Source organism: Pinus tabuliformis, chromosome 1_1, assembly GCF_031772625.1.
Source record: "Pinus tabuliformis cultivar Carrire ecotype Pingquan chromosome 1_1, CPIR1, whole genome shotgun sequence".
In the NCBI taxonomy this organism is placed as follows: domain Eukaryota; kingdom Viridiplantae; phylum Streptophyta; class Pinopsida; order Pinales; family Pinaceae; genus Pinus; species Pinus tabuliformis.
The window spans coordinates 337,344,992-337,356,595 of NC_142297.1; the positions used below are offsets into that span (position 1 = coordinate 337,344,992).

General features: G+C 37.0%; 1 pseudogene; it reads left to right on the forward strand.

The window, feature by feature from the left end:
* Nucleotides 1-313: 313 nt before the first annotated feature.
* On the forward strand, nucleotides 314-9,099 carry LOC149212946 (polygalacturonate 4-alpha-galacturonosyltransferase-like; annotated as a pseudogene).
* The last annotated feature ends 2,505 nt before the right edge of the window (nucleotides 9,100-11,604 follow it).

Sequence of the window (11,604 nt, forward strand, 5' to 3'; positions counted from 1 at the left end):
ACTTGTGCAGCTCCTTGATTTCGATATTGAACCCCAGACCCACATAAGGTTCAAACAGGGCTTTTCCTTTCCACCGTCACCCAAAAAATGCCCCTCTCTCTCTATAGGTTGTCGCCTTCTCCCCCAAGGCGGTGAAAGATGTTGATAGACCTATTCCAGAAATTCTAGACTCGAGTAACTGATGAAAAAGCTTCAGTTGTTGGACATCCCCTTCGAAATCATACATTTTCCCTAGCACAGGCAACAAAAACCCCTCTGAGGCTGCTGCGGCAAAGGCCGTTGATAAATTTGGGGAAGAAGGAAAAAAACATTCATGGAGCCCATCGACCCACTAAGCCTTGGCAAGGAACTTTCGACTGTATCCATTTCTTGCAGTGGTAAGTCTCTATCTGACTCCAGTTCTATTATCGAATTTTTGTCTTTGGAAGATTTGATGGTTATTGCAACCAGAGTAAATTAAAGGAAAGGAAAAGCCATAGTAAATTAAATTCAGTTTGAATAATAAAATAGACTTCTTTGACTAAGACTAATTCTATCCTAGCTTTAACTGATGGAATGCAAATTTGGTAGCTATGAAAAATAATGTGTAGCATGCATCGAGCATGGGTACTAGAAATTACTAATTAGAGTATATAAAGATTTTTTAAACCCAAGATGTAAAAATCATATAAAAAGTGATGGCTCCAGGCTAAACCCACATGTGTCTCCTGATTCCCTCAATGAGTTGATATGAGAAGAAATGTTAAGATGCATTTGGCTTAGACACCAATAACAGTCATACCTATTTAAATGAGATTTTAGAACATTGTGTTTCAGATTTCAAGATCCTTGAAATGATCTTTATTTGTCATGAATCCCCTTTCCTTTGATACCAGAATCTCATAGATGCACAAAGGTTGATCCTTTACCTTCAATAAGCATCTACCCAATGGAAAAATGCGAACACTATTTTTCAAACCCTCTTGATTGATGTCCAAGGGCTGAGGATACTTCACCTTTTCTAGCCTTTTACACTTCTCTGTGAGACAAACAAAGCCCTAATACAAGGCCGAAGTCATGTCAATGAGCTAAAGAATAATATTATATATGAGCTTAGATGCTATAGATTTAGATTGATTTTATATAAACCTGCAACAGAGAAGGAATTTCGAGTGAGACACTATCTCCAAATGAAATTCAATTCAAGGGTGATTTCATAATAGAAGATTTGACTCTAAAGCAATCGAAGCTTCCTGGCTGTAGTCATGACAAAATGCCTTATATATAGATCGTTTGACCAACAATTTGACGAAGAGCTCTATCCTAGAGATGCTTAATTGATGGGGGATTGATCTCATTTTCTTTCTGGGATCTGCAACCTAGAATTTTGTAGTAGGAGTTTCAGTGCTTCACGATGACTCATCTTTAAAGAGGAAGGAGGTTAGTGTTGTCAGAAAACTTCTTGTGATTTCTTTCTTCTTTGCTTGGGCTTGCCCTCGTCTTAGCTCTAATACCTTGCCCTCACCTTAACTTTGATACCATTCTGGCGGGGCAAGCTAAACATGACAATAATAGAGGTAAGAAGTTGTAGATTCCCGTGTTGTCTATATTTTAGCTTCTAGAACATCATATGTTTTATTGCCAATTTCTGCTAAATTTAAAATTGACTTACTGATATGAGAAGAGGGCTTGCAACACTAATAAGCTCTTCCTCAGTGCATGTTGGCACACTCAAGTTTTTTTAAAGGACCAAATGTTTCTTGTGCAAAATTCGAAGCAGACGACAACATGCAACATGTTTTCTGAGAATCAAAACAACTTCTAGAAGTGCTATGACATTAATACAACACTATGTTTATAAACCAGTTCATACTAATGGACACAGGATGTGTAAAATGTATTCGTTAACAAAATTTTTCTTTGTTGGCTAGTTTAAAGCTTACAGCCTTACTCCTATCTTGAAAAAAGGGTACTTGCTTCCCTTTCACTTCATAGGTATATGAAAACCCAGTTTTGTAAGCACCCATAACCATGAATATTATACCAACTCCCTATGGTTAGTGCATCAATAATGTAAGTGTAACACTCATCCATGTGGCAGTCATAAGGCATTTAGGTAAGGTTTTACTAACACTGGCATCCCAGACCATTAAGATCTATCCATGGCCTCAAAATGATGTATTTCCTTTACTCAATAGAACACTCATCATTTCTCTTCCCCAATCATCAAATTTTTTATCTTCATTCTGAATGAGAAATCAATCAACAAGTCACCATTTTAAATGTTAGATCACAATATGTTTAGCTTCTCTCTCGTGCTTACACTATACTATTCTCGCAGCTTCAGAATTGCGAATCTTAAACACAGTCTCATGATGTGCATTCAGGGAGGCATAATTCACCCTTGCTTTGCATCAAATTACCCCCCTAGCATTCCATTTACCTTTACATGCCTCAATGCAAGGCATGCCAAGTCGGTACCTGGTCAGTTAAATTAGTAAGTTGAGGGGTGTCATATATACCCAACGCTGCCTGCCTGTTCTTCTTCTTCCTATGTCGTAGTGTATCAACATTCAGCCAAATTGGTGAGGATCCCCATTAATAATAACATCTATGTTGGCATCTGAATCCGAATGACATGTTTCCCTTAATTATATGTTTTGTTTTTTTAACCAAAAAGGCTAACAAAGATAGAGACCCTCAAATATGTCTACTTCCGACCCCTATGCCCGTTTTCATCTAGGTTTTTACCATGTCAGTGTCCCTTTCTTTCTCAAAACTGCATGAAATCAGTTGATCTATCCATTTCGTAATGCCTTTGGTAAATTTTTATATCAAATGCTTTGAAGTATATATGAGATCTAAGGGTTTTTTTGGTTGTTGCTAACTTCATATATTTCTGCTAACCATGATATGGGTTTGATGTAGAGGATTACGATTGAGTAAGGGTTGCATTGCTCGATGTCTATTTAGGAGGAGGATAAGGGGAAAAGTGGTGTTAGGGTTGAGAGCTAAAGATGCTTGTGAAAAGAGGTGTGTGGAATGGAGGGTGGTAGGGCTACCAGCGTGGTAGAAATGGAGGATGGGGAGGTCGGGGTTTTCATCATTGAATAGTTTTGGTGGGCTTCCTTGTTATCTTTGTGGTCATGCCATTGGGCTTTCTGGCAGCTAGGTTTTGTCACTCTGCATGTACATCTACGACTGGTAAGCTTCTTCCTTCCCTCTTCCCTCACTGGTAAGCTTCTTCTTGCCCTCCTCCCTTGTCAGGTTGCTTCTGTCTCTTTTTTTGGGGTAGGTCAGCATTTAATTTATCTTTAATGGCAAGCATGCCCTTTCTTAATCTGGTAGTATTACAATGAAGTGTAAACTTCTTACAACATTCAGGTAAGATCTCCATTACAATGAAGTGTAGTTGTCTTATACTATTTTAGAAAGATCCCTTTCATTGAGAACCCATTGAATAATGTATTTATGTGATTTGAGCCTTGGCGGGGAATTATCATCACCCTCGGTTAACCATTGAACCAAGACCCCATGGACTTGATTCGAACTTTGATTTTCCTTCACCACCCGCGGTTAACCATTGAACCAAAACCCCATGGACCTACTTTGGAATTTTATTTTCCTTTTAGTTTTTTTCGCAGGATCTGAAGGCATAGATGTTATCAAACATACTTTCCTCACTTATTGTCAAAAGTTTAGCACCTCTAGCATTTTTCCAGACATTTTGTGAGTTTTCTTTATAGGTTTCCTTTCATTTGATCTGTGTGAAGTTGTGAACTCCATCTCTGCATTAACACGGTACAATACCTACCGGGAGAAAGATTCAAAGTTTGTACCTCTCTCATGCAAGAGCAAAGGTTTTACCAACTGCCCCTAGGGTAATTTCCCTTGCCAAAGATAATGAAACCATTCATCCCGATAGCAAGAAATAACAATGCTCTTTCCATTTTTTAACAAAGGGAAATGCATATGGTTGGTAAATTCGCTGGACAACTGCTCGGTGAATTCGCTGGGCACTCCTCATTCTAAGTAGGATGGTACTAAGTGTGCGCTGGATTCTGCATAAGCTGGATGGGTATTATAAAAATATATTTGTTAAGAGTTCAGTTCAACATCTTACTCATGGGAATTGAATCTTGTGGGAATTGAATCTAGGTGGGAAGGGTAACAATCATTCTTCCTGTCCACTCATTATCCAAGCCAGACCCACTTTCCATCCATAAAGCTAAATCCACTTCTCATCAGTCAAGCTAAAACCAGTTCTGATCCACCCAACCTAGACCTAATTCACAACGACAATCTTGTTCACCAGCTACTTTCTGCTATACATATCATTTTCACACTATTCCCATAGTGTTCGAAGCACATTGGCCAAAACAAACGATAGATATTATACACACCATTTTATTATTGATGTGTAATGAAATCTCGATCTTAGCATATGCATGATAGCAAAGAAACCCCCTTTTTAGTGTTTCATTATTTTTATAGATATTCTTCTCCATCAAGTTTTTCTACCTGACCTTTTATGCATTTTTTGTCATTTAAAATAGCAGGGCACAACTTTTCAGGAGATGGATCTGTTAGAATGGTATTCTCTTTCCACATCTTGAAAACCAATTTTATTTTTCTATGGCGATTGTTTTCTTTTTCAAGATCTGGGCAAGGCACTTGCACTTACGTTAGTCTAATCCCAGAAAATAAATAGTGTCCCTAAACTGAAATTTAATCGACCTGAGTGGATTGAAATAGAGAGGAATTATTGAGGATACTGGAGCTCTGTCATATGTTTAAAATCACTCTTATCTATTTATCTGTGGGGTTCACAGGAACAGGCAGATGACTGGAGAAAGCAAAGTTTAACAGAGAGCATTGACTCTCTTTTCCCAAAGGAGGCAAGTATAATAAACCTGCTGCATTTGGATATCTTAAATTTGATTTCTCCCCTATTGAGTAGAGAATTGAAAATAAATTTTATTTACTGGGTAGGTGATTGATGTCATAATAGCTAACACAGAGGACTGGGGAACTCTAAACTTAAATATTTTTGGACATAATGATTTATCTTCCTCATGGGTATTAGAAAAGCCATCCGAAGTAAACCAAAGGGATATTACTAACTCTGAGGTACAATTGGTGAAGATTTTGGTTATTTTCTCTATTGAACATGTAAGGAAACATATGTGATGATGATCTATGTAGTTGAGTAGGGTTGTATTAAGCAGGAAGTGAAAACTGACATTGGCAGGGGTGCTTCTCTATTTCTAACAGTGTACATCAAGCAGAGGCAAACGAATTCTGGAGACAGCTCAGAAAAGTTACATTCGCAACAAGATGGTGTGATCTTCAATGAAGAAGGCAAGGAAAATCTTGAGGAGGGTAAAATGAATGATGAGGTGCAGAAAAAAACTTCCAATGACGAAGAACTTCTTACGAGGTTTCAAGAGGATGACACAGGAAGTGAACATCGAGACGTCAAAGAGAATGCTCTTGATGGTAAGATTTTCCTTGGTTAACTGGTCTATGATGTTGGTAGCCTACTGTAAGGTAATGTCTAGTCAAACTCCCAGGACAATGGTTGTTGTAATGCATACCATTTGCAGCTTGAAGAAAGTCCAACAAAAGTTTCATGGAGGGTAAAATTCTTTGCTGCACTAGATCGCTACTTTTTGTTCTCATGGAAAAGGGAATTGTTATATTATTTTCCAAAATCCTTTTTGAATGTTACTTCTCAATAGAAATTTTTTATATTTCTTAGATTTTAGCATAGTATGCTTTAATTTATAGTAGTTTAATGCTTACATCAATTGAGACAAAAGAGGAGGGAGAAAAGGTCAATAGAGCTAATTCAATAGGATGAAGAAAAATGAGTTGAGCTTGAAAACGCAGCAATTAAATGTTCCAAGGAGGTAGATTATGCTATCGTGGGAAAATACAACATTTGGAGGTGGGAGAATGAGAACGAAAATTCTGACTCCATTGTTAGATTGATGTGAGACCAAATGATCATGGCTAGGGTGTATTCAAGCATTTCCCTGGCTAGGAATAATCTTGATTTATACCATGAATTGATGCTTTGTATTAAAGAATGTCAGCGTACATTGGGTGAGTGTAATGCAGATTCTGATCTACCTCAAAGGTAATAGTTTTCACATTGGCTACTTCTAAATCAAGAGTAGTAAGTGCTTCCATTTGCATTTGGTGTTCATATCCTTTGTTTCTTTAAAATTTGCAGTCTCTGTGTCAATCTTTCTGCTTTTCATTCTCTTTTTCATGGCCGATAATTGATATGAATGTTTCAGTGCACCTGAGAAGATCAAGGCTATGGGTCATGTCCTATCCAAGGCTAGAGAACAATTTTATGATTGTGCGACAGTAACAAAGAAGTTGCGAGCCATGCTTCAGTCTGCAGATGAGCAAGTAAGGACCTTGAAAAAGTAAATTACATTTTTAAGTCAGCAGGTAGCAAAGACTGTTCCCAAGGGCCTGCACTATCTGTCCATGCGATTGACCATGGATTATTACTTGCTTGCCCTTGAAAAGCAAAATTTCCTAAAATGGGCAAGTTGGAGGATCCAACTCTTTATCACTATGCATTATTTTTTGACAATGTATTGGCTGCATCTGTGGTTGTGAATTCAACTGTCATGAATGCTAAGGTGAAGTGTTATTAATTTAAAATACTCTAAAGTTTGGAAGTCCAACAGTTTTGTTGCATTTTACATTTTATATTTGGATCTCATTGTAGGTGATTTACTTGTGTTTGGAGGAACCTCAGAAACATGTATTTCATCTTGTCACAGACAAGTTAAATTTTGGGGCCATGAAAATGTGGTTTTTACTTAATCCCCCAAGGAAAGTTGTGATACATGTAGAAAATGTTGATGATTTTAAATGGCTCAATTCCTCCTATTGCCCTATGCTTCGCCAACTTGAATCCACAGCTATGAAAGAGTATTATTTCAAGGCAGATCACTCAACTACACTCTCAGCACGTTCCTCCAATTTGAAATATATAAATCCAAAATATTTATCCATGCTAAATCATCTTCATTTCTATCTTCCACAAGTTTATCCCAAACTGGACAAGATCCTTTTCTGGGATGATGATATTGTGGTGCAGAAAGATTTGATGCCCTTGTGGTCAGTAGATCTTCATGGAAAGGTTAATGGTTCAGTGGAAACTTGTGGAAAAAGCTTTCGCCGGTTTGAAAAATACCTTAATTTTTCCAATCTGCACATAGCTAGGCACTTTGATCCTAATGCTTGTGGTTGGGCATATGGGATGAATGTATTTGATCTCAAAGAATGGAAGAAACAAGATATAACTAGAATATATCACAAGTGGCAGAACATGGTAAGTGTGTAGTGTGGTTTATTTATGTTAATTCGTGTGATGCTTACTTTAAAGTATTTGAAGTAAATACGAAGTAATTAGCGAAAAAACTTAATGGGTTTTTCTTTGTTCGATTTCAAAGTTTTTCTTTTATTGTATGTCAGAATGAGGATAGAGTGTTGTGGAAGCTTGGAACACTACCCCTTGGATTTTCACTTTGGCTGCTTCTAAATCAAGAGTCGTAAGTGCTTCCATTTGCATTTTGTGTTCATATCCTTTGTTTCTTTTAAAGTTGCAGTCTCTGTGTTAATCTTTCTGCTTTTCATTCTCTTTTTCATGACCGATAATTGATATGAATGTTTCAGTGCACCTGAGAAGATCAAGGCTATGGGTCATGTCCTATCCAAGGCTAGAGAACAATTTTATGGCTGTGCGATAGTAACAAAGAAGTTGTAAGCCATGCTTCAGTCTGCAGATGAGCAAGTAAGGGCCTTGGAAAAGCAAAGTAAATTTTTAAGTCAGGTGCCAACAAAGTCTGTTCCCAAGGGCCTGCACTGTCTATCCATGCGATTGACCATAGATTATTACTTTCTTCCTCTTGAAAAGCGATAATTTCCTAAAAAGGACAAGTTTTTGGATCTGACTCTTTATCACTATGCATTATTTTCTGACAATGTATTGGCTGCAACTGTGGTTGTGAATTCAACTGTCATGAATGCTAAGGTGAAGTGTTATTAATTTAAATTAATCTAAAGTTTGGAAGTCCAACAGTTTTGCTGCATTTTACATTTAATATTTGGATCTCATTGTAGGTGATTTACATGTGTTTGCAGGAATCTAAGAAACATGTATTTCATCTCATCACAGACAAGTTAAATTTTGGGGCCATGAAAATGTGGTTTTTACTTAATCCCCTAGGGAAAGCTACGATACATGTAGAAAATGTTGATGATTTTAAATGGCTCAATTCCTCCTATTTCCCTGTGCTTTGCCAACTTGAATCCGCAGCTATGAAAGAGTATTATTTCAAGGCAGATCACTCGACTACACTCTCAGCACATTCCTCCAATTTGAAATATATAAATCCAAAATATTTATCCATGCTAAATCATCTTCATTTCTATCTTCCACAAGTTTATCCCAAAATGGACAAGATCCTTTTCTTGGATGATGATATTGTGGTGCAGAAATATTTGACGCCCTTGTGGTCAGTAGATCTTCATGGAAAGGTTAATGGTTCAGTGGAAACTTGTGGAGAAAGCTTTCGCTGGTTTGACAAATACCTTAATTTTTCCAATCCGCACATAGCCAGGCACTTTGATCCTAATGCTTGTGGTTGGGCATATGGGATGAATGTATTTGATCTCAAAGAATGGGAGAAACAAGATATAACTGGAATATATCACAAGTGGCAGAACACGGTAAGTGTGTAGTGTGGTTTATTTATGTTAATTCCTGTGATGCTTACTTTAAAGTATTTGAAGTAAATCCGAAGTAATTAGCTAGAAAACTTAATGGGTTTTTCTTTGTTCGATTTCTAAGTTTTTCTTTTATGGTATGTCGGAATGAGGATAGAATGTTGTGGAAGCTTGGAAAACTACCCCCTGGATTGAACATTTTATGGCTTGACCCATCCTTTCGACAAGGCTTGGCATGTGCTGGGTTTAGGATATAATCCTAGCGTGGACTGTTCAGAGATTGGCAATGCAGTTGTTGTTCATTACAATGGGAACATGAAACCTTGGTTAGAGCTGGCAATGATGAAGTGCAGGCCTTACTAGAGAAAATATATAAAATATGATCATCCTTTCTTACAACAGTGCAATATAAATGAATAGTTGTTACCTCAATATTTATACTGCAATAGATTGTCAAATGTAAAGTGTAAAGGCCCTTGATTCTGGTTGATAATTCATTCTAATTCATTTGTTTTTGGAGTTCCACAGAAGGTTTCTAGTTTATGGCTTAATGAGTCAGGTTTTTGGAGGTGCAGTGGCCTAGCCAAGTTTAAGATTTACAAATTTTATGTCCTCATTGTATTCCTTCATAGTTGGAAGTAAAATCCTATATAAGTATCTTTTCTTTGTTAGTTAATATTTCTCTTTCATCAAGTAATTACACAAATTGTTCTTCCAAGAACACAAAGAAGTATGAGACACAAAGATTTAGGCTTTCAAGGCAGGGAAAAACCTCTCAATAAGGGAAAACCCAACAATCCTCCTCTGATTGAATTTATTCAAAATGAGATATCCAACACAAGACCAAAGAGTCCCTCCAAGTCAGCCCTCCTCTTTAAGTCAAGGTCAATAGTTGAGTCTCTGCCTAGTGAAAGTCAGAAGCAGCTTCTGAATTTCTGTCCTTATTGCAGGTTTAGTCTCTTATTATAATACACTGACTTCCAATTACAGACTCTTTGCCTTCTATTACTGATCTTCGGCTACTACAGCAAACCCTTGACTCTTTACCACAGATATTCAGATCCTGCTGCAAATAGGTAGCTTTAGATTGAGATTCAGCTTAGTCACAAACTTTGGTTTCTTCAAGTGTTGTAGACTTCTTTTTATCCTCAGTTTTTCTTCTCCTGTTGGATTACAGACTTCGAGCTTTTTCACTTTCTTGGTTGCTACCCAAAAGAGGTCGAATATAGGCTAAAACACCTAGATATCATTCTCCATGAGCTTTGACTTAACTAAACAAAGAGTGACTATGCCTGGATTGTTGCCTTTGTAATGTTGAAATGTCCTACAATCTTTGCCCGTGACAAGATGCAATAGCCCTAATTGGACAACATTGAAACTAGCTCAATTCAGTGTTTAACTTCCATGATCAATTCCTTCATTTTCCCATAGCAGTTATGCTGCAATAGTCTCACATGGAGCAAGGGTTAATTTGCACATGGACATCTCTCTTTTGACAATGAAGGCAATGTGTTAGGCTCTCATCTAATATATGTTCCTAAGATATAATAAACTTATGGTGTATGTGTTATCATCATTCTTACTCCTTAGTTATAGTATATGTGCTACCTGTCTTTGTGCTCATGGCTGAAATAAATAACTCTCCATTGAATTTCTATTAGCATCATTCAGAAACTCTTGATTGATTGATGCTCTATGAAATGCATCAGCTTTGAGTTACTCATAATCCACTTTCTTGTTGAGTTAGAGATCAACTACCATGGTTCTGGAGATGTTGCATTTCCTCAAGGAGTTGCTAATTTGGTTTCTGTACGACTGTTAAGAATTTCTCTCTCCTTACCTGGAGTGTTCTTAAGCATTCTTGGGTGGATTTCTACTTACTAGAGTTGTTTCCCTCTCCCCTGAGCATTATTTTCATTTGCTGGGGTGAGTTTGAGCTCAATCTTGGTTGTCTAAGAGGCCATAGGTACTAGACAAGGCCATACATAATTGTAGGAGATCATTGGCTTTCCAATTTCCCTTCATTCCCATAAATCCATCGAATACATGGGTGCTGAAATCTACAAGGCAAAGCATTCTTGATGTCTATTTATGGTAGAATGTAATTATATTATAATGTTGTTAAATTGAGATTCATTACTTGAGTGATTCAAATTATATGTTGTTCCATTGGTATTGGGAATCGTTACATGAGAACACATTAACTACAATTATTCACCAATAATATCCAGAGGTTGTTCTATACTAGAATGATGATTGTCTAGTATGATGTATAATGAGGATAAGGTTGAAGAAATGAATGATGAGAAATCGCATTCAAGGGGTAGTGTGGATGAAATTTGTACTGTAGAAAAAGAAAATACAACAATATGGACAAATATGGACAAATTCTGATGAAGAACATGCAACATCAGCCAACTTCGATGAAAACACAAAGTGTGAACAGTTTGAGCTGTCTAATTTCGCACTTATTTCATATTCAACTGGTGGATCTGTATCTTCTTGTATTTATAATATGGAAGATCAAGATTACATACAACAATATATACACACTTTTATGTTAAGGCAAAGTGTTGGGCAAAAGACCCTCAAGGAGAACTCCCCTGAGACAAGTATCAATTCAGTCAGCAAAAATTGTTGTAAAGATGCTAGCAGTCAATTGTCCAAGGGTGATTTTTGGATGCCCTCACAAGAACTAAAGATTGTATCCTACTATCCAAAGGATCTTCTCTCGACTAAAAAGGGTATGCTAATAAATGCTTATGGAAAAAGGCACAACACATTTATCTTTGGTTGGGAGTTTATCCATATTGCCAATGATGTAAATAGTTATAATGTCATGTTGAGTAGATTTTTGCTGCACCTTTA